At 43.7% G+C, this 18,583-nt stretch overlaps 1 protein-coding gene across 1 annotated transcript in view; it reads left to right on the plus strand.

The window, feature by feature from the left end:
• The first annotated feature begins 345 nt into the window (after positions 1–345).
• The window catches only part of JAK1 (Janus kinase 1), a 237,098-nt gene continuing 218,860 nt past the window's right edge, over positions 346–18,583 (plus strand). The window contains exon 1 of the mRNA XM_038000953.2: positions 346–489. The gene's annotated coding sequence lies outside the window, so the exon portion shown is untranslated. The remainder of the gene's footprint in view (positions 490–18,583) is intronic.

Consider the following 18,583-nt stretch of genomic DNA (forward strand, 5'->3'; position numbering starts at 1 on the left):
GAGGGGAGCAGACTGACAGCTCCCCCAGCTTCTGCGGCGCGTGCGGGGCCGGGACAGGCGACCGCCACAGCCAGAGGGTGCGAGCTGGACCCACCGGGGTCACTGGTCTCCAGGGTGGGAGGATGGATGCTGCCTGTCCCCTGCCGGAGCCTCCCTTCGGGCAGCAGAGGAGGGAGGGTGCGCGCACGTACACACACTCTCACACACACACGCACGCACACACATCCTTCCCCTAGAGTTGTGTCTCGTCTCCCTTTTGTTTTTCTCCCTTCCCGGTCATGAGACCCGGAAGTTTTTTTTTTTTTTTTTTTAATCCAGTCTCTCTCCCTTTTCCAACCCCCCCGCCATCTATCACATGGCAGAGATAGAATAAAAACAGAAAAATGGCGACGGTCACGTTGTGGCGAGCCTTGCTGCGTCATTAGATAATCCTCATGCAAATAGCGGGAAGAACAAAGGAAGGGGGGCCCGGGACCCCCGGGGGCGCAGGTGGGTGTGGGGGCGGCGGCCGGGCGCGGGGGCGGCGGCGGGGCGCGCTGGGCCAAGCGCCCGCGGGAGGCGGGAGGCGTGAGGCGGGCGGCGGGCGGCGGGCGGCGGGCGGCGGGCGGCGTGGGGCGTGCGGCCGCGCGGGGCTCGGGGTGCGGAGTGTGGACGTCCGAGTGCGCGCCCGTGCGCCGCCGTGGAGCGCTGGCCGCTGAGCTCCCGGCCCCGTCTCACGGCGCGTCGGAGCCGGCCTGGGGGCGCGGGAAGCAGTGGGGCGCACAGAGCGGCTCCGGCGAGGCTGGCCGCGGCGCACACGCACACGCAACCTTGGGGCTCGGCCCGCTCGGCATCCGCACTGGGGTCTGGGGGCGGGCCAGGCGGCGCCGGGGGCCGAGGACGCGCCACTGCCGGGCGTCTAGCGCCTGCCTTCAGCCTCCTCCGGGGACCGCACGCAGTTCGTCACCTCGGGGTAGGCGGCGGGGCGCGGGGGCGGCGGCGCGGCCCGGGCCTCAGCACTCCCGGACCGACTCCGAGGGTGTTGCCGGGCTGGGTTTGTTGTTAGCGCGCGCGTGTTCTTCCCGAGGGGTAGCGAGGCGGCCTCGCCCATGGGCATTTCCGCGGTTTTGCGCGGCCCTCGTTGGGGTGTCAGTGGCGACGCGGGGAGCCCCGGGCGCCCGGCTCGGCCCCCCGGAGGGGAGCGGCGCGGAGGGGCGGGGTGTGTGTGTAAATGTTGCGCACTCGCTTTTCCCCCGCCCCCGCCCGCGTCCAGGGTGCTGGCGTGGGTCCTTCGCCGTCCGGCGGCGACTGTAAATAGAGCTTGGATGTTGTTTACATGAAGGATCCGGCGGGAGGAGTCTAAGAGGAGGCGGCGGCGGTGGAGGAGGAGGAGGAGGGAGGGAGGAGAGAGGAAGACCGGAGTCCCCGCGGCGGCGGCGGTCCGGAGAGAGGGCGAGCCCCGCGCGGCCCCGGGGACCGGGCGCTACCACGAGGCCGGGACGCTGGAGTCTGGGGTAGGAGGGAGAACGGGCACGGGGCGGGAAGAGGGGTCCGTCAGTGGTATTTTTAGCTTGCACCCTGCCACGCAGATTCTCCCTGGCCGGAGGGGAGGAGGGTGGAGGGAGGGCGGGGAAGCCTCGGTTTCTCTGCACGTTCGGGAACGCCTTCTACCCCTTCATTCTCCCATTCCCAGTCTTTTCCCGCTTCTCTCCGGGCTCACCTGTTTATTTCCGTCAGCTAGAGCTCGCGGTTTTTTATATAGGCATGAGAGTCTGTTTCTTTTATTAGAAACATTATTGGGGAGAGGGGTGCCTTGCTGTAATTTGTGCTGGTCCAGGTCGGTTTTCAGGAAGGGGGAGGGGACTTGGCGGAGACGCCGGCTCCTGGCCGCAGCTGACCCCAGGGCTTCTCCCTGCCTTCCTGTGCGAGGAATTCTTTCCCTCACTCTGCTATCCGCACTCCAGCTGCCACCTTCCTGGAGAAAGACCACACCTGTGCTTATCCCCGCTTTGGAGGAGAGGTGAGCTAAGAAACCAGGGAATTCTCTGCTCTCCAGGGTTCTTAGTTATTCCCCTCCCCAATCCCAGCATTGGCCAAAAATTGTTGCTTTCACCTGCTGATTTCATTTGGCATGTCTGTCCCCAGCCTCCCTTTCCCCCGGCAAGTTGTGGTCGGCAGATGTTTTGGGATTTTCTCTTCCCTCTGGACGTGTCCCCCACCAACCAGCAAATAGCTCCTGGGCCTAGGTTGAGGGAGAGAGAGAAGTGACCCCCTTCGGCCAGTGCGTTGTTTTTTATTCCCCTCTGGGTCTTCTAATAGAATCTGCTCTCATCCCATAGCCCCCTTTAGTTTCCCCCTAAGCTTAACCCAGAGCCAGGCCTAAGCAGCCTGTCTCTGGCTTGCTTTCCCCAGGCCCCACCCTGGCCCCTTTTGCTTTTCCAGCGCCAAAAAAACGCCTCCCAAGCAGAAGACACACCCAGCCCAAGTCTAACCATTCCAAAAGGGAGGAGAACACAGAGGAAGAGCAGGGACCCAAGGGTCTCCTTCTGTCCTCAATATTCCAACAGCGTCTCCCTCTGAAAGCCTCCTAGCTTTATAATCCCTTTATTCTTCTTACCAGTTGACCCTCCCCTCCTCTTTCCCCTTGTCCTATTACAGGTATTTGGGGAGACGGGTGGAGAAAGAGGTTGTCACCCTCTTTTCTTTACAGTGAGGCATTTTTCTTTTTCTTAGTCTTTTCGTTTATTAGATGTTTAGCATGTAAAATATGTGAATCTGTTTGCAGGCTTATTTGAACTTGTTTTCTTGCTGGTAAGGAATCGCTGATATTCTAAAGGGAAGGAGGGGGGAAAAGATCAAAAGTAACGCGCTCAGTTTTCCCCGTTTGAGCATCCGCAGAGTTGCCAGAGAAGACCCTCCTGTAAAAACCAACAGTCTCCCTTCCATGACATCACCACCTAAGCCCTTCCAACTTTAGCTTCAGAACAGGAAGAAGGCTCAAAATAGAACTACCTTAGGAATCCAGCTCCTTGAAAAGATCAACTTTTAAATCAGCTGCAGAACGAACACAGTGAACTTTGACATGGGGAGTGAGAAGGAATAGAAGACTGTGTAGTGTTCATAATTGGTTCCTTGAGGGGAGGGTTGAGGGATACTTTCCATGTATTTCAGAAAAACTTTCCTCTAGAGTTGGGTACCTAGACCACTGAATGATAAATAGGATAGCTCAAGATTCATTTATTATTCCTAAGTTTTGATGTGTGAACAATAACAAGCACTTTTCAGAATATGAAAGAGGGGCTCCTCTGCAGAATCTGCTCTAGATAGAGAATGTTGTTTCAGGAAGCGAGGAGGGCACTTCAGGAAGACAGAGAACCTAAAGGATGCAGTGACAGCTGTTGTGAGTATGTAAGTTGAGAGGCTCATAAACAATAATTGTATAGACAATAATTGTAACTTTTGTGGATGACTGATACCTTGGACAAAGAAGTAAGGATGTCAGGATTTCCAGCTTTACCTTGGAAATTAACTCCTTATCTTTGAATCACAGTGTCTCCATTCAGTCCCTGAATTGAGATATGCCTTCCTCTCTGAGCTAAAATAGTTACTCAGTCTTTTGGAAGGGCTGCCTAATAAATGATAATCACTGAAGTGTTGACAACTTAAGGATTGGAAGTGGAGCAGAAAATACTTGGTATAATTTGAGCACTTGGTGGGTGCTGTAAGATGACTTGCTGGTTGATGGGGTAACATCTTTTACTCTGGTTCAGGTTTTTAAAAGAATCCAGGTGACAGAGACAGGATACCTGCCCTAATATGGTAGCCACTAGCCACGTGGCTATTAACCACCTGAAATATGGCTAGGGTGAGGAAGAGCTCAATTTTAAATTTTACTTAATTTTAAAAATTGATAACTTGATTTAGTTATTGGAAAGCCTATTTATGTTTGGAAACATACTTGAGCTTACGCATCTACTTTTGAAACTAAGTGTTTTGAAATTCAAAGAAAAATTAAGTATTTTGATGAAGGTTTAGAATTGGGATATGTAAGTGGAAAGTACTCTTCAGATTTCAAAGACAGTGCAGAAAAAGACAGTAGAATAGCTCATTAATTTTATGTTGATTCCATGTTTAGATGATAATGTTTTAGATATATTGGGTTAAATGAATATGCTATTAATTCCACCTGTTTATTAATGTGGCTACTAGAGAATTAAAAATTACATGTGTAGCTTTTATTATACTTCATTGGACAGCTCAGGCCTGCATCACTCCTTTTCGTCTGTGGATTAATTTCTTTTTTTTCTTTTCTTTTCTTTTTTTTTTTTTTGAGGTAGAGTCTCTCTCCCTCTTTCAGTCTGTGCGGTGACACGATACCAGCTCACTGCAACCTCCACCTCCTAGGTTCAAGCGATTCTCCTGTCTCAGCCTCCAGAGTAGCTGGGACTACAGGTGTGCGCCACCATGCCTGGCAGATTTTTTGTATTTTTAGTAGAGATGGGGTTTCCCCACTTTGGCCAGACTGGTCTTGAACCCCTGAGCTCTGGCGATTCGCCCGCCTTGGCCTCCCAAAGTGCTGGGATTACAGGCATGAGCCACTGTGCCTAGCCCCATGGATTAATTTCAAAAGTGGTGACTGTATGAAATACTGTGATTTCATGTTTGTGTTTCTACTTTCCACTGCTGTGTTCCATGTGATGATTGGGGACCCCAAGTATTACATTATTACTATTACAATAGATCAGTGTAAAAGTCCCGGGTTCTAGAACGGCTAGTAGGGGTGTGATGGGAAAATTTGGATACCCACATACCTGGCTATTGCTGCTTTTGTAAAAAGACTGGGCATAGCAAAAGGTACAGTGTGTGGCAAAGTAACAATTGTGACACCTGGTGGCATTTTAGTGATTCTACTCATCTGTCACTCACTCCCATTTATTTTTTCTTTGCTTCATCTACTTTCTGCCCCCATCCCCACCAAATCACGGTTCCACTGGTGACTGGGCCCACAAGGTTGCTGACTCCTTTCCTCCAAAAAAAGTACAGTGCTAACATGAATAGAGGTAGTGCTGTCTTTGGATTTTGTCTAATGAGATTCAGAAATCGCACTGGAAGGAACTTAGGGGCTATTCAGTGCTATCCCTTTATTTTATAGATGACAAACTGCCAAACACCTCACCTAAGACCTTGTAGACAGACTGGAATTAAACATACTCTTGTTGATAACTGTTTAGAGGCTCCCTGAGAAATGGAGAAGTTCATCAATTAATCAGTATTTGTTGAGCTAGCATTTTGTGGAAATGACCACTAAGTGTTGTGAAGGGATGTGAGTAAAACAGTTTCTGACTTTAGAAAGAGTCCTCTTCACTTGAGGAAATAAGATATAAACAGCACCACATTAAATTGCAGTATACAACACAACAGTTAATGAGTGCAGTGCCACTGTGGCATGTGTTACTGGTAGAAATGCGTTCATTTTGTAGATGTGGGAATAGAAGCTTCGAGAAAGATGGAACCTGCAGGGACGTGGAGGGTAATTGTGTTCCTGGAGCAGCCCAAGGCTGTACAGTTGGAGGTCATTGCAAGTCTTTGGTATTGGCCCCTTTGGCTGTCCATTAAGGGAATTTGAAAATCCGAGACCCAGCATTTTCAAATGGTGGTGCTGCAGTAATAAGGAAATCATAGATTAATTGGAGACCATCAGGATTTTTAGAGATGTTTAGCCAGGGGTGGATCATTTTGAAGTTATCTAGCATATAAAACTGACTTGTGAGCAAACCATAAAATCTAAAATCTGAGGGGTGAGAGTGGTGAAATGTGATGTAGAGCAAAATCGGAAAGTAAATTAACTGTGGAGTATACAGTTGGACTAAAAATATTTGTGCTGGGTACATGTTTGAAGGGGAGAGGCCCATTTAATATAATAAGAGGGGCCAGTCATGTATTTATAAATTTTTAGTCTCTTGGAGCCTTTTTGGACTAAACTCTTGGTTAACATGAGGAAGAAAGCTCATTCTTCTCTGTGTTGCTGTGTCCATAGGGTTTTTTCTTTTTCGTCCACATGGACCTGCTAAAGTCATGTAGCACGAGATTAATTAGGGGCCAGTGCTCAAAGTCAGTAAAATGATGACACTCCTCTAATCACTCTCAGTTAATGCTCTTCTCTGAGAATTGGGGCTAACTTTGCATAGGGCAGTGGTCCTTGACTTTTTCTTGCCTTTCTGCCTATTTCTTTTTCCATCAAAGAGAAGAAAATTAACCTGCCACCTCCATGAATCTTTGGCACAAATTAGTTTTTAAAAACCCAGTATAGCAAAATTTTGCAATAAAATGCAAGTATACATTCTGTGTACTTGTGACAAAGCAGTAATTGACATTTGAGCAACTTTTGCTGACATATTTATAACATTTCAGTGTGGTCAAATTTGGCCATTTTATATCGTATCACTGAATTAGATGATGATTTTCAAATTGGAAAACAAATCGCACTTGTTAAAAGACCAGTGGATTTAAATATACTAAACTATAGTTTAAAAGTATTTTCAAATATTTTGCGTGGCCAACAACTTATGTTACCTTCAATTATTTAATATATAATCAGATACTTAAAGGTTTAAAACAGAATTTTCATTTTAGTTTATAAATAAGAGGGATGTAGTGTGTTTTTTGTGCTTATATTTTGTATTCCACGTTGATTGATTGCTTAAGAAAAGATCTTTGTCACCTAGGCTGGAGTGCTGTGGTGCAATCGTGGCAGCCTCAGCCTTTCATGTTCAAGCAATCCTCCGACCTCAGCCTCCGAAATAGCTGGGACTACAGGCCTGTGCCACCATACCCTGCTAATACTATTTTTTGTAGAGACAGGCTTCCACTATGTTGCCCAGGTTGGTCTTGAACTCCTAGACTCAAGCAATCCTCCCGCCTCAGCCTCCTAAGGGGCTGAGATTACAGGTGTGAGCCACCATGCCTGGCCTTGTAGTCCATATTATTTTAAAAGTTCTTTGGTATGCCAGTTTTTTATAAGTACCTGATTTTGTGATAATATTTGGTATATGTGTGATGAAGAAATTGTTCCTAGTTGTATCATTTTTAACATAGAAGAACTAGTTTAAAATCAGTTTGGGTCCTGGAAGAAAGCATTTTACTTCACTGTTTTCTGTCTTCCTCTCTCAGTATGCAGTTATTTTTTCTTACTGTAGCCGGAGTACCTGTAGTCACTTGTTTATAAGTTTAGACAGTTCAGTTCTTAGAAGAAACATGTTGAAAAAGAAATACTTCTGATGAATTTAAATTTTCAGAAACACACATTTATAAACATAATTTTCAAGAAAAAGCAAGACACATTTTTGAAGCATTTATTTTAAAAATACCATTTTGAAAACCCATATTTTTCTCCCTTGAAACTGCTTTAGAATCTGAGAGAATATTAATTTAAGTAACTATTCACAGAATAATGACAATTTGCTGCTTGTTATTATGGATGCTTGGCTTCTTTTTTTTTCTCATTTAGGTAGAAAGGAATCAAATGACAAAAAAGTAAGGAGAAAAAGGAAGTATCTTTTACTTATTGTACCAAAAATGTTTAGTTGTTGCATGGGTTTTGGTGACGGCTAATAGAGTGGATTTCAACTTTGCAGTACATTCGCTTCATATTTATATTTCATATTTAGACATTGAATCACACTAATTTTGGTGTGATTAATCACACTTATTTTGGTGAAGAACAGTCTAATAACTACTGAATATGTCAGGATTATTTATTTGTCTCCATAACTTACCCAACCTTCAGTATTTCAGGGTAAGTATTCATTTTTCCAAAGCTGACAGAATTTGTGGTCAAGAAATATTAGTTGGTAATCTTCTTAACCTTTTTAGTGGAATAGCTATCTAAAATTTTACTCTAAAGTCATCACAGTATCTTTGTTCACGCAGCAGATGTTTATAATTTGGGTAAAAATGTGCAACTATTTCCAAGAACCTTAGGTTATGGGATCCAACTGTGATTTTTTTTTTTTTTTTTTTTTAAATCTTCGTTGCCCTCTCGTGTTTCAACTCTGTATTACAGTTGGCTAAGACCTAGATGTTGACCTCCTTAATTTTTAGATATTTTTGCATTTTAGACAGTATTGCTTTAATTTGTGTGTAGGTGGATTGTTTCATTGGATATTACTTTTCTGAAGATAAGGTGATTTTCATAGTACATAAAGTTAATAGTTGAGTTAGATTCAGTGTACTCTTATTTTCTGACTTCCACTGATCTTTATAAAGAATTGATTCATCTATCTGACTTATTTGAAGTACAGTGCGAATATCTAATATGCATATAATGAGTCTTTGAAATTGAGCAAATGCCTAATGAAAACATAATTATTTTTCAAATATCTGTCAAGTTCCACTCATACTGAAATAACTTGAAACCTTATGACATGGAAAAAACCCAAGTGAATCATGGTTTTAATAAGTTGATATTCTGATGCCTGAATTCCAATTTCAGAATCCTTTGAACTTTTTATTAAAAGTAAGAAGCATCCCTAAAATGACTTCAGAGTACATCTCAAAGGTACAAATAATTTAAAAGCAAGTAATGTGTATATGTTATTACTTTTTAAAAAGGTATTCTGAAGGTTGTATCACCATAGGTATAGAATTGACGTATACTATAGTGAAAAATATCAATGTTACTAATTTGAGTGCATTCTTAGCACTCAGAGCAAGAGGATTGAAAGTCATTTTTTGCTAATGTGCATTTTTCTTCTTAATTATAAAACCCCACAAATTTCTGCTTCATGATCTCAGTTACTGAGAAAACTAAGCAAAAAGTAAATGTTTTTAGAAATCCTTTTGTTTGTGGAAATTGTGTAAACTGAATAGCCAGTTGATGGAGTTGGACAGCTAGGGTAGGGTAGAGAAAACAAAGCACTGGGTTCACTCATTTAGCGTGGATCTGGGCATGGGTTCACCAAAACTTAGCAATATATGATCTCTGGTAAATCACCTAACCTCTCTAAGTTGTAATTTTTTTTCTATCTATAAAATGGGGTAATATTTAATCTATTTCCAGAATCCTTTTTTGATGAATTAATGAATAATTCATTGCTAGCCCCTTTTTGAATGTTTGGCAGATGTGACGTATTATTGTCATGTTTGGTTATGAGCACTTTAAGACAGGAATCATGTCTTATTTATCTTTATTTCCTGAACATCTAGAAGAGGCCTTAGAACATAGTAGTTCCTCAGTATATATATAATCAATGATTGAGGTCAGGGAGGCACAGTCAGTGAATCCATGCATGGAAGAAATAGGGTGTGAAATATGCTGGAGGTTTACTGCATATTTGATGTATTATCAGAGTGAAAACCTAATCATGCAGTTTTCATCCTCATTAATATGTATAAGTCATGTGTTCATCTTTCATTCTAATATAATTCAACTGGGCCTTTTAATATTTCAGCCTCACCACTTGCTGGGCCCTGATCCTTCTTTTTCTTCTGCCTCCTCACGTCTCCAACCAGAAGGGGATCTTTTAGTCCTTCACTTCATGGGGAGCCTTCAGAGAGAGTAATGCAGCCACAAGAAAGGATGCCGTTGACCGACACAGTGACTGACAGGCTGCCCTGGCTCAGTTATCACAGTGCTGATGCTGTCCATTCTAAAGGTACAGTACTGTGATAACTGAAGGATGGCAGCCATCTTGCCTTCCATCAGAAGAGCCTCACCGTGCCCAGGAAGAAAGAAGGCAAACGAGGAATGTGAAACAGGTGGCCGGGACCCAGAAACCCCCTTACCCTGTACCTCTGTCGTACTTCTCCCGGGGCATAGGGAGAGTTGTCCTGCTTCTCTTTGCCTTGTTTTGTAACATGGGGTAGTTGTTGGGGCAGCAGTGTTGTGCTAAGTGAACATATATTAAGATCTTTGGAACCTTTAGGAGGCTGCAAATAGGTAAGTATGAGTTAGTATTTCTGGAATAGTAGTCAGAGAACTTTGTACCATTTTTATAAATGTGAAAGGTAACCTAATTAGAACAGCTTGGCATTTGTTGGTACACTGCTAGATTTCAAAATCAGATTCTACTCACAGAGAGAAAAAAAAAAGCCCAATATGTTGAACAGTATTGAAATTATTACATAAATAAAAGTCCATCATTGTAAACCGGCTTACTGAAGTGAGGAAAGAAAAAAGTGTATGTTTGTCTTGAAGGAGTAGATAGTGACATGTCGTATTTCTTTCAGGATATTTAGGATCTGGCCTAATTCAAAAGAATATTTACTGAATACCTATGTTATTGCTGCTGCTGTCACCTTTACATGAAAATAAAATGTAAGTTATTTTATTTCTATCAAATAAAGACTAGTCTGCAGTGATATCTGGCACAAATGGATTTCAGGAATATGAAACTGTAAACACCAAGCCAGCATCACATGTGCATGAAAGACTAGGAAATTTTTTTGTTGTTGTGGCCCACACTGGAGTGCAGTGGTGTGATCATAGCTCACTGCAGCCTTGATCTCCCAGGCTCAAGCAGTCCTCCCGCCTCAACCTCTCGAGTAGTCCCGAGTCGACTGTAGGCTCAGGCCACCTACCTGCAAATTTTTAGTAGAAACAGGAGTTCACTATGTTGCCAAGGCTGGTCTTGACCTCCTGAGCTTAATTGATTGTCCCACCTCAGCCTCCCAAAGCGATGGGATTACAGACATGAGCCACTACACCCAGCCATGATTAGGAAATTTAACAGAGCACACATCTTCAACCTCCATCTTACTCTAGACAGTACTGCTAGGGGTGAAAGGTGGTTATTGGAGAACCCAGGATTTCTCACATGCCCTCTGCCAATCATCCCTCTTCCCTCTAGACTCCTAAGGACACTGTACACATGTAACAATAGCAAACAAGAAACAAAGTGCATGACTTTGATTATGTGTTAGATCACAGTACTGTGCACGGCTCAGGTAATTTCATGGAATGTATTTTAGGCTCAGAGCCTAATTGGGTATGTTACCTCTTCCTAGGCTCATGTCTGTATCAGGGAGCCTGTGGGTGTCTGACTGGTGTGGGAACCCAAAGCAGTGACCGATATGCTTGAGCAAAGAGAATGGAGATGACCAAGGTCAGGCCCTAATTTGAACCTACCTACCACAGAGAGAAGAGGGGCCAGGGAGGGGAAAACCATATGTGAGTTTTGTTTGTTTGTTTATTTTAAAGACAGAGTCTCAGGCTGGAGTGCAGTGGCTCAAGTCTTGGCTCAGTGCAGCCTCTGCCTCCCGGGGTCAAGCAATCCTTGTGCCTCAGCCTGCCGAGTAGCTGGGATTACAGGTGTGCGCCACCATGCCCAGCTAATTTTGTATTTTTGGTAGAGATGGGGTTTCATCATGTTGGCCAAACTGGTTTCGAACTCCTGTCCTCAAGTGATTCTCCTACCTCAGCCTCCCAAAGTGCTGAGATTACAGGCATGAGCCACTGCACCCAGCCTCGTGTGACTTTTTAACATACTGTGAACCTTACCTACTATCAGCACTGCCAACTCCATGTCTTAGATATGGGCCAGGTGTATTATCAGGTCCTCCACTGGGACACAATGGGAAAGAAACAGAACTGGAAGGGAGTAGCCCTGGTACAGAGAGGTTCTGTCTTGTCCTTCATTGTGCCAGTAGTCAGACATCGATGGTTACTGTGTTGCTTTGCTGGCGATTGCAGTTCCTTTTAGTGTCTCTTCCCTCTTTACCCAAAGAGGAATCATTCTTAGTAGTGATCCCTTGAACCACACTTGGTTGGCCCAGAACTGTTATTTTTCAGATACATTGACCACATTATAGCCCAGTACCTTCACATGTCCTCATAGATCTACAATTTCTCTAAGCTGTGTAAGCTACACTATGTTTTTCATTAATTACAGACAGAGAGGGCTCTCCCCGGTTATTATGCTACCACTCCTGAAATTCCTTGGAGTTTTCTTATAAGGAATTTCTGACAGAAACTCTGGAAGAACTTTTAGGAAGGGAAAGTTATGAGATTGGTGAATCCTCAAGTAATTTGAAATACTCCTAATGTTTAGTGTTTTAGCAGGTGGAAAAAAGTGCTTCAAGAAGTAACGTGTTGTGCAAACATTGGCCTTGGTGAAGGTTTCACCACCTTCCCTGATCTTCCTGATTTCCCCGTTGCTAGTTTTATAAAAATTCATTGGGTTTTATACTTACCCAACCTTGACCTCAAAATCTACAGCCAGGCCTGTGGGGTGTTGTAGAACTGAGTGTTGGGTGTCATTTGCAGTCACCCCTGCGGATAAAGTTGTGTTGAGTCCCCTTTCCTCTAAACAAGAAGGCTGAGGCTCAGTCTGCAGCAGGAGCTCAGAAGCTTGCCTGGACCTGGAGGTCTTTGGCGTCTTCAAGGCATTTCTTAGATGTAAGGTGTTCCAACAGGTTAAGTGAGAAGTGATGCAAGACAGATCCGATGGGGTTTTTCCACTGCCTTGCTTAAAACACAATATGTGTTTGGTTGGTGTATTCATTGCATTTTTCAGTTTAGGTGAAGTATGTGACAATGGGAAGATTGCAGTTAAACCTAGAAATACCATATAATCCAGCAATTCCACTTCTGGATACATACCCAAAAGATGTGAAAGGCGACAGTCTGACAGATGTTGTACACCCATGTTTATAGCAACATGATTCACAATAGCTAAAAGGTAGGAGCAACCCAAGTGTCCATTGATGGATAAGTAGATAAATGAAATGTAGCGTATACCTACATTGGAATATGATTCAGCCTTAAAAGGAAGAAAATTCTGACATATGCTACAACATGGATGAACCTTGAAGATACCATGCTAAGTGAAGTAAGCCAAACACAAAAGGACATACACTGTATGATTCCACTCATATGAGGCCCCTAGAGTCGTTAAATTCATACAGCCAGGAAGCTGATGGTTGCCAGGAGCTGGGGGAGAGGGAGAAATGGAGAGTTAGTGTTTAATGAAGTTGTATTTGGGGAAGATGAAAAAATTCTGGAGATGGATGATGGTAGTTGCACAACAACATGAATGTACTTAATGCCACAATGTACACCTAAAAATGGAAAATTTTATGTGTATTTTACCACAGTAAAAGAGATTCAGGATAATAATCCTCTTCAAGCCAAAAACAGGATTTAGTTGATTTCTCTGCTCTCCTTTAGTTTTCAGTGTGAAGATAACTGCTGTTTCAAGTAAGCAAGTAAAATGTAACTGCCATATCTTTATGCATTTCACGTTCTCTAATCTGAAGTCCTTTACACATGTTTCAGGGTTTCCAACATAGCATAGCTTTAAAATTGTGTAAAATGTAAAGAAAACTAAATATAGTAGCAATGAGTATTAAAAACAATGAGAAAAAGGTGTGGACAAGAAGTTAGCTGATATAGCATCTCTTGTTGGCTTTATGTCTTTTCTGGTGAAACTGGGCAACTCACTGGTCCCCCCCTGTTCCAGCTGCCTCGACTGTGCACCTCTTTGGAGTTATGCTACCACTCCTGAAATTCTTTGGAGTTTTCTTAAACAGAAAAGGAATTTCTGACAAACTCTGCAAGAACTCATAAGAAGGGAAAGGTCTGGGATTGGTGAATCCTCAAGTAATTTGAAATACTCGTAATGTTAAAAATTTAGTGTTTCAAATTACTTGAAGATTCACCAATCTCAGACCTTTGCCTTCTTAGGGAAATCTCATATATAAATAATCATACATATAAGAGACTAAAGCAGCATTTAAATGTGGCATGTTATTTCTTAAAATATAAACATACAATATATGAAATAAAACAATAGCATTAGTATTAAGTATAGTTTTAAAAAGTATCCTAGTCTTAAAAGTCAAGTATTAGCAGCTTCATTAAAGGTGCATTCTACAACTTGCTGTCTGTCACGAATAGTTTTCGTATTTGTTATATGCTTAAATTTGATAATAAGAATACAACCATTGAGGCTGGAAATAGCAATAACCTTCCCTAAGGGATCACATATTTTATTAGCTGTGGGTAAAAAGCATTCATTTGTGGACCATATCTGTTTCATCACAAAGTCCTCACTTAGGGTCATGCTTTGGAAATCAGATTTTAGTTTTAGGAACATTGGACTACACCCACCAGGTCCTGCACAGTATTCTACCTTGATCATCCCACACAGAGCTGGAGCAGACAGCTAGCTCTTGTTCCTGTCTGCCACATTAATTTCAAATATTTTGCTATGCCTAGTACATTTCTAGCTTCTCTGAATAACCAACCAGTTGTAAGTGTGCCACAAACTTGCCTTATCCTGTTTTGGGGGGCCCAGGGGAGACAGGGTCTTCCATAGTCCAGGCTTAGAGTGCAGTGGTGCCATCTTGGCTCACTGCAGCCTCAGCCTCCTGATTAGCTGACACTATGGATGTGCACCACCATGCCCGGCTAATTTTTCAAAATTTTTTTTGTAGAGACAGGTTCTCACTGTATTCCTCAGGCTGATCTTGAACACCTGGGCTCAAGCAGTCCTCCTGCTTTGGCCTCCCGAAGTGCTGGGATTACAGACCTAAGCCACCATGTTGGCTTGTCTATCCCGTTCTTAAGTGAGTATCTTTCTTTCAGATCAGTTGCTTTTTGAGACAAGCCTCTTACGTTTTTACACTCGAGAGAATTTTTTTCCTTTAAAAATTGCTTCCTTAAAATCTGCACACATATTTACAAGTCTATTCATAGTTTGTCTTCACCATTACCAGTCACCATTTTTTGTTTTTGTTTTTTTGAGACGGAGTCTTGGTCTGTCGCCCAGTTGGAGTGCAGTGGCACAATGTTGCCTCATTGCAACCTCCACCTCCTGGGTCAAGTGATTTTCCTGCCTAAACCTCCCGAGTAGCTGGGACTACAGGCATGGACCACCATGCCTGGCTGATTTTTTAAATTGTTTTAGAGATGGGGTTTCGCCATGTTGACCAGGCTGGTCTCGAACTTCTGACGTCAGGTGATCTGCCTGCCTCAGCCTCCCAAAGTGCTGGGATTACACGTGTGAGCCACTGTGCCTGGCCCCTAGTCATCATTTTATTTATTTATTTTTTAGAGTCTTGCTCTGTCACCAGGCTGGAGTGCAATGGCGTGATCTCAGCTCACTACAACCTCTGCCGCCCGGGTTCAGGCAATTCTCCTGCCTCCGGTAGCTGGGATTACAGGAATGCGCCACAACGCTTGGCTAATTTTTTTTTTTTTTTTTTTTTTTTTTTGAGATGGAGACTTGCTCTGTCACCCAGGCTGGAGTGCAGTGGTGAGATCTCAGCTCACTGCAAGCTCTGCCTCCTGGGTTCATGCCATTCGCCTGCCTCAGCCTCCCAAGTAGCTGGGATTGCAGGCACCCGCCACCACACCCGGATAAGTTTTTTATATTTTTAGTAGAGATAGGATTTCATCGTGTTAGCCAGGATGGTCTTGATCTCCTGACCTCGTGATCCACCCACCTTAGCCTCCCAAAGTGCTAGGATTACAGGCGTGAGCCACCGCACCCGGCCTAGTCATCATTTTTAACCACAAGGATACTTCATCAAGCATAAACAAGTTAGGTAAGGGAGGCACCAAAAGTCCATTTTGTATTTTTCTTTCATATTTAAGACATGATAAGTGTAAGGATTCCCACTGGAGGTGATTGCCAAGTACAAGAACATGTGCCTGAGCTGGGCATGGTGGCTCACACCTGTGATTCCAGTACTCTGGGAGACCAAGGTGGTCAACACCAGCCTGAGTAACAAAGTGAGACTGTCTATCAAAAAAAAAAAAAAGTAGCCAAGCATGGTGGCGCATGCTTGTAGCCCCAGCTCTTTGGGAGGCTGAGGCAGGATCGCGTGAGCCCAGGAGTTCAATGTTGCAATGAGCTAGGATGGTGCCACTGCACTCCAGCCTGGGTAACAGCCAGACCTTGTCTCTTAATAAATAAGCAAGCAGGCATGGAATATTCTCAGCTGGGTTCTTTAAGCTGTCTGACAAGGTTTTGGGTTGTAATACATGCGTCTAATTATGTTAGAATTCACATAATTGAAGTGGAGTAAAGTAGGCTGATCATACCTTGCTTTGTACATTTGGACTATTACTGTATTTTATTTTCCATGAGATTATAAGGAGATTGATGATGTTAAAAAGTGAGAATAAATAGAGAACCATTTTGATTTAGTCTGTAGAAAATATATTTTCACTTTTTGGCTGCTATCTTTGTAAATGAAATTCCAGAAAAATTACTTAGACTCCCATTGTTGTTTTTTTCAGTTTGAAAATGAGTGTCTTCGAACCAGGAATATTTTGGGGTCCATTGGGGGGTAGCTGTCTAGGGCACTTTGCTGGGAAGACGTCTGAGACCACATCTGGGCTCTACAGGAAGGAGTGCTGTAACCACCTGTCTAGGTCTACCTGTGATCAACCCGGGTGTGCTGTGGACATCAGACTGAGGACATCAGACACTATATTTGCTGATACCTTAGTACAGCAATATTTGTAGTGTAGGAGCTTAGATCCTCTGGAATGGCAAAAATTCCTGGATTTCTGTGAAAACCGTGTCACTGGGAATATAGACACCTTTTTTTATGGAGAGGGAATTATGAATTGTTAATCTTAAAAGTCTACCATAGTGTAATATATAGTGTATATTGAGACATGAATCTTTCCACTTATCATTCACTAACATCTGTTAAAAAAAAAAAAAAAATGACATACCTATCAGGTCTCAAGCTATTCTAATAGCACTAGTCTAATAGCATAAAATTTGCTAAATTAAATGAATGTTTATCCCCTGCATAATTTACAGGTAGAATTTTAAGTAATTGGATCAAATAGCTAGAAGAGGCCTTCCTTTCTCCTTTTATTTTATTAATTGACAATTATTTGCTTGAGATGAGTCAATATTTGTTGAGCGCCAGTGTACCAAAGCACTCATTTCATCCTCATTGAAATCCTCAAAGAGTAGAAGAGTTCTCTACATTTCATAATTGAAGAACCTGAGGAGGCTCTCAGGCTCCCAGTGGGTCCCTAAGCCACACAGCTAGTCAGTGATGGAGCAGGGATTTGAGTCCAGAAACAATGTAAGAAGTTAATATTATATTGATTAGTAGGTGAGGGTTCGAAACAGACCCAGGATGTGTAAAATTGCTTTAAAATTTGCACTATACAGTGCTTCCCTTGTCCACTTTTGCCTTTTTCTGATGCCTTCTCCACTCTTCAGCTGGAGTTACCTCTGTAAAATGAAGGTTTCATCATGCCATCACTTAAAAACCCTCTGGGTTAAAACCCTCTGGTGGCTCCTCCTCTTCAGCTGCCCCATGAGGCCCTGGGCAGTGTGGTCTCACCTACTCCTCAGCTCCCATCTCTTGTATCCAGTTGACTGGCCTGGCCTTGGTCAGGGAATCAAGTCCTTTCTGTGTCAGGTGCATTTCCTTCTGTCTGGAACACACTTACCATTCAGTTCACCTTATCTCTTATCCTTCAGTTTCTGGCTAAGCACTGATTCCTCAGAGATGTTTTCCTGACATCCTGCCTAGGTCCGATCTCATGGCACTTTGTGCTTTTCTTTCAGAGCACTTGTCACAGTGGAATCACGTGTGTTGCGGGTGCGTATTTTTAATGTCTCGTTAGATGGTGAGTTCTATGAGAACAGGAACCATGGCTTTACCTACTGTTGTGTTTGCGGTGTCTGGCATAAGCCTGGCATGCAGTTCACAGTAGAAAACTAATGTAGTGTGAGATGTGAGTGGAATGTTTCCTGTTTGCTAAGTATGGGTGAGAAGAACCCGCAGCTAAAAACAAGGTGTTCAAGATCCCCACTTTCTGTGGTCAGAGATCTGCATCTCTGTGGCCAGTATTTTCCTGCAGAGCTTTTTCAAAAGGTGTCATTTCAGCAGAACCAATTCTCACATTGCCCCCACCCTTCACCCCAATAAAAAGATGACTGGAGGAGGGGGAGATGACACCTTTTGTGGGAATTTCTCTCAGCAAAGGGGAGCATGCAAATTTGACGTCACGATTTGTCTGAAAATTGGTGAGCCACTATTCCGGAAAGAGCTCCCCAAGCCCAGGGCTTGCAATGCTAAGAGGAGGAGGGAGGAGAGAGACAGGGAGCGACACTACATTTGGTGGGGTGAGGATATGAGGTTCCTTGGACATCATGGCCTCCAGTGAGTATGTGGACCATGGCTTGGGACTTAAGCTTTTTTGCTAGTGCCCCATGAAAGAGTACCCTCTGTAACCCATCTGTGGACCCCAGCAGTGCCTCTCAACAAACATGTACCCTAAAGAGCGAGTTAGAATATGGATGTTATCCCAAAGGAAGGACGCAGGGCCAGTCAGAAAGCTCATGCCCACCAAGGTGGGTGGTTCATCTAGGGACCAACCTCTTTTGAAGTTCATGAAGAAGTGAGTTTTTATGTAGTCTTTTTGTTGTTGTTTGGGTTGCGTTTTTTGTTGTTGTTATTTGTTTGTTTGAGACAGGATCTCACTCTGTCACCGAGGCTGGAGTGCAGGGCCACGATCATGGCTCACTGCAGCCTCAAACTTCTGGGCTCAAAGGATCCTCCTGCCTCAGCCTCCTGAGTATCTGGGACTACAGGTGTGCACTGTCGTGCCTGGCCAAGTTTTAAA

Source organism: Chlorocebus sabaeus, chromosome 20 (assembly GCF_047675955.1).
Source record: "Chlorocebus sabaeus isolate Y175 chromosome 20, mChlSab1.0.hap1, whole genome shotgun sequence".
In the NCBI taxonomy this organism is placed as follows: Eukaryota; Metazoa; Chordata; class Mammalia; order Primates; family Cercopithecidae; genus Chlorocebus; species Chlorocebus sabaeus.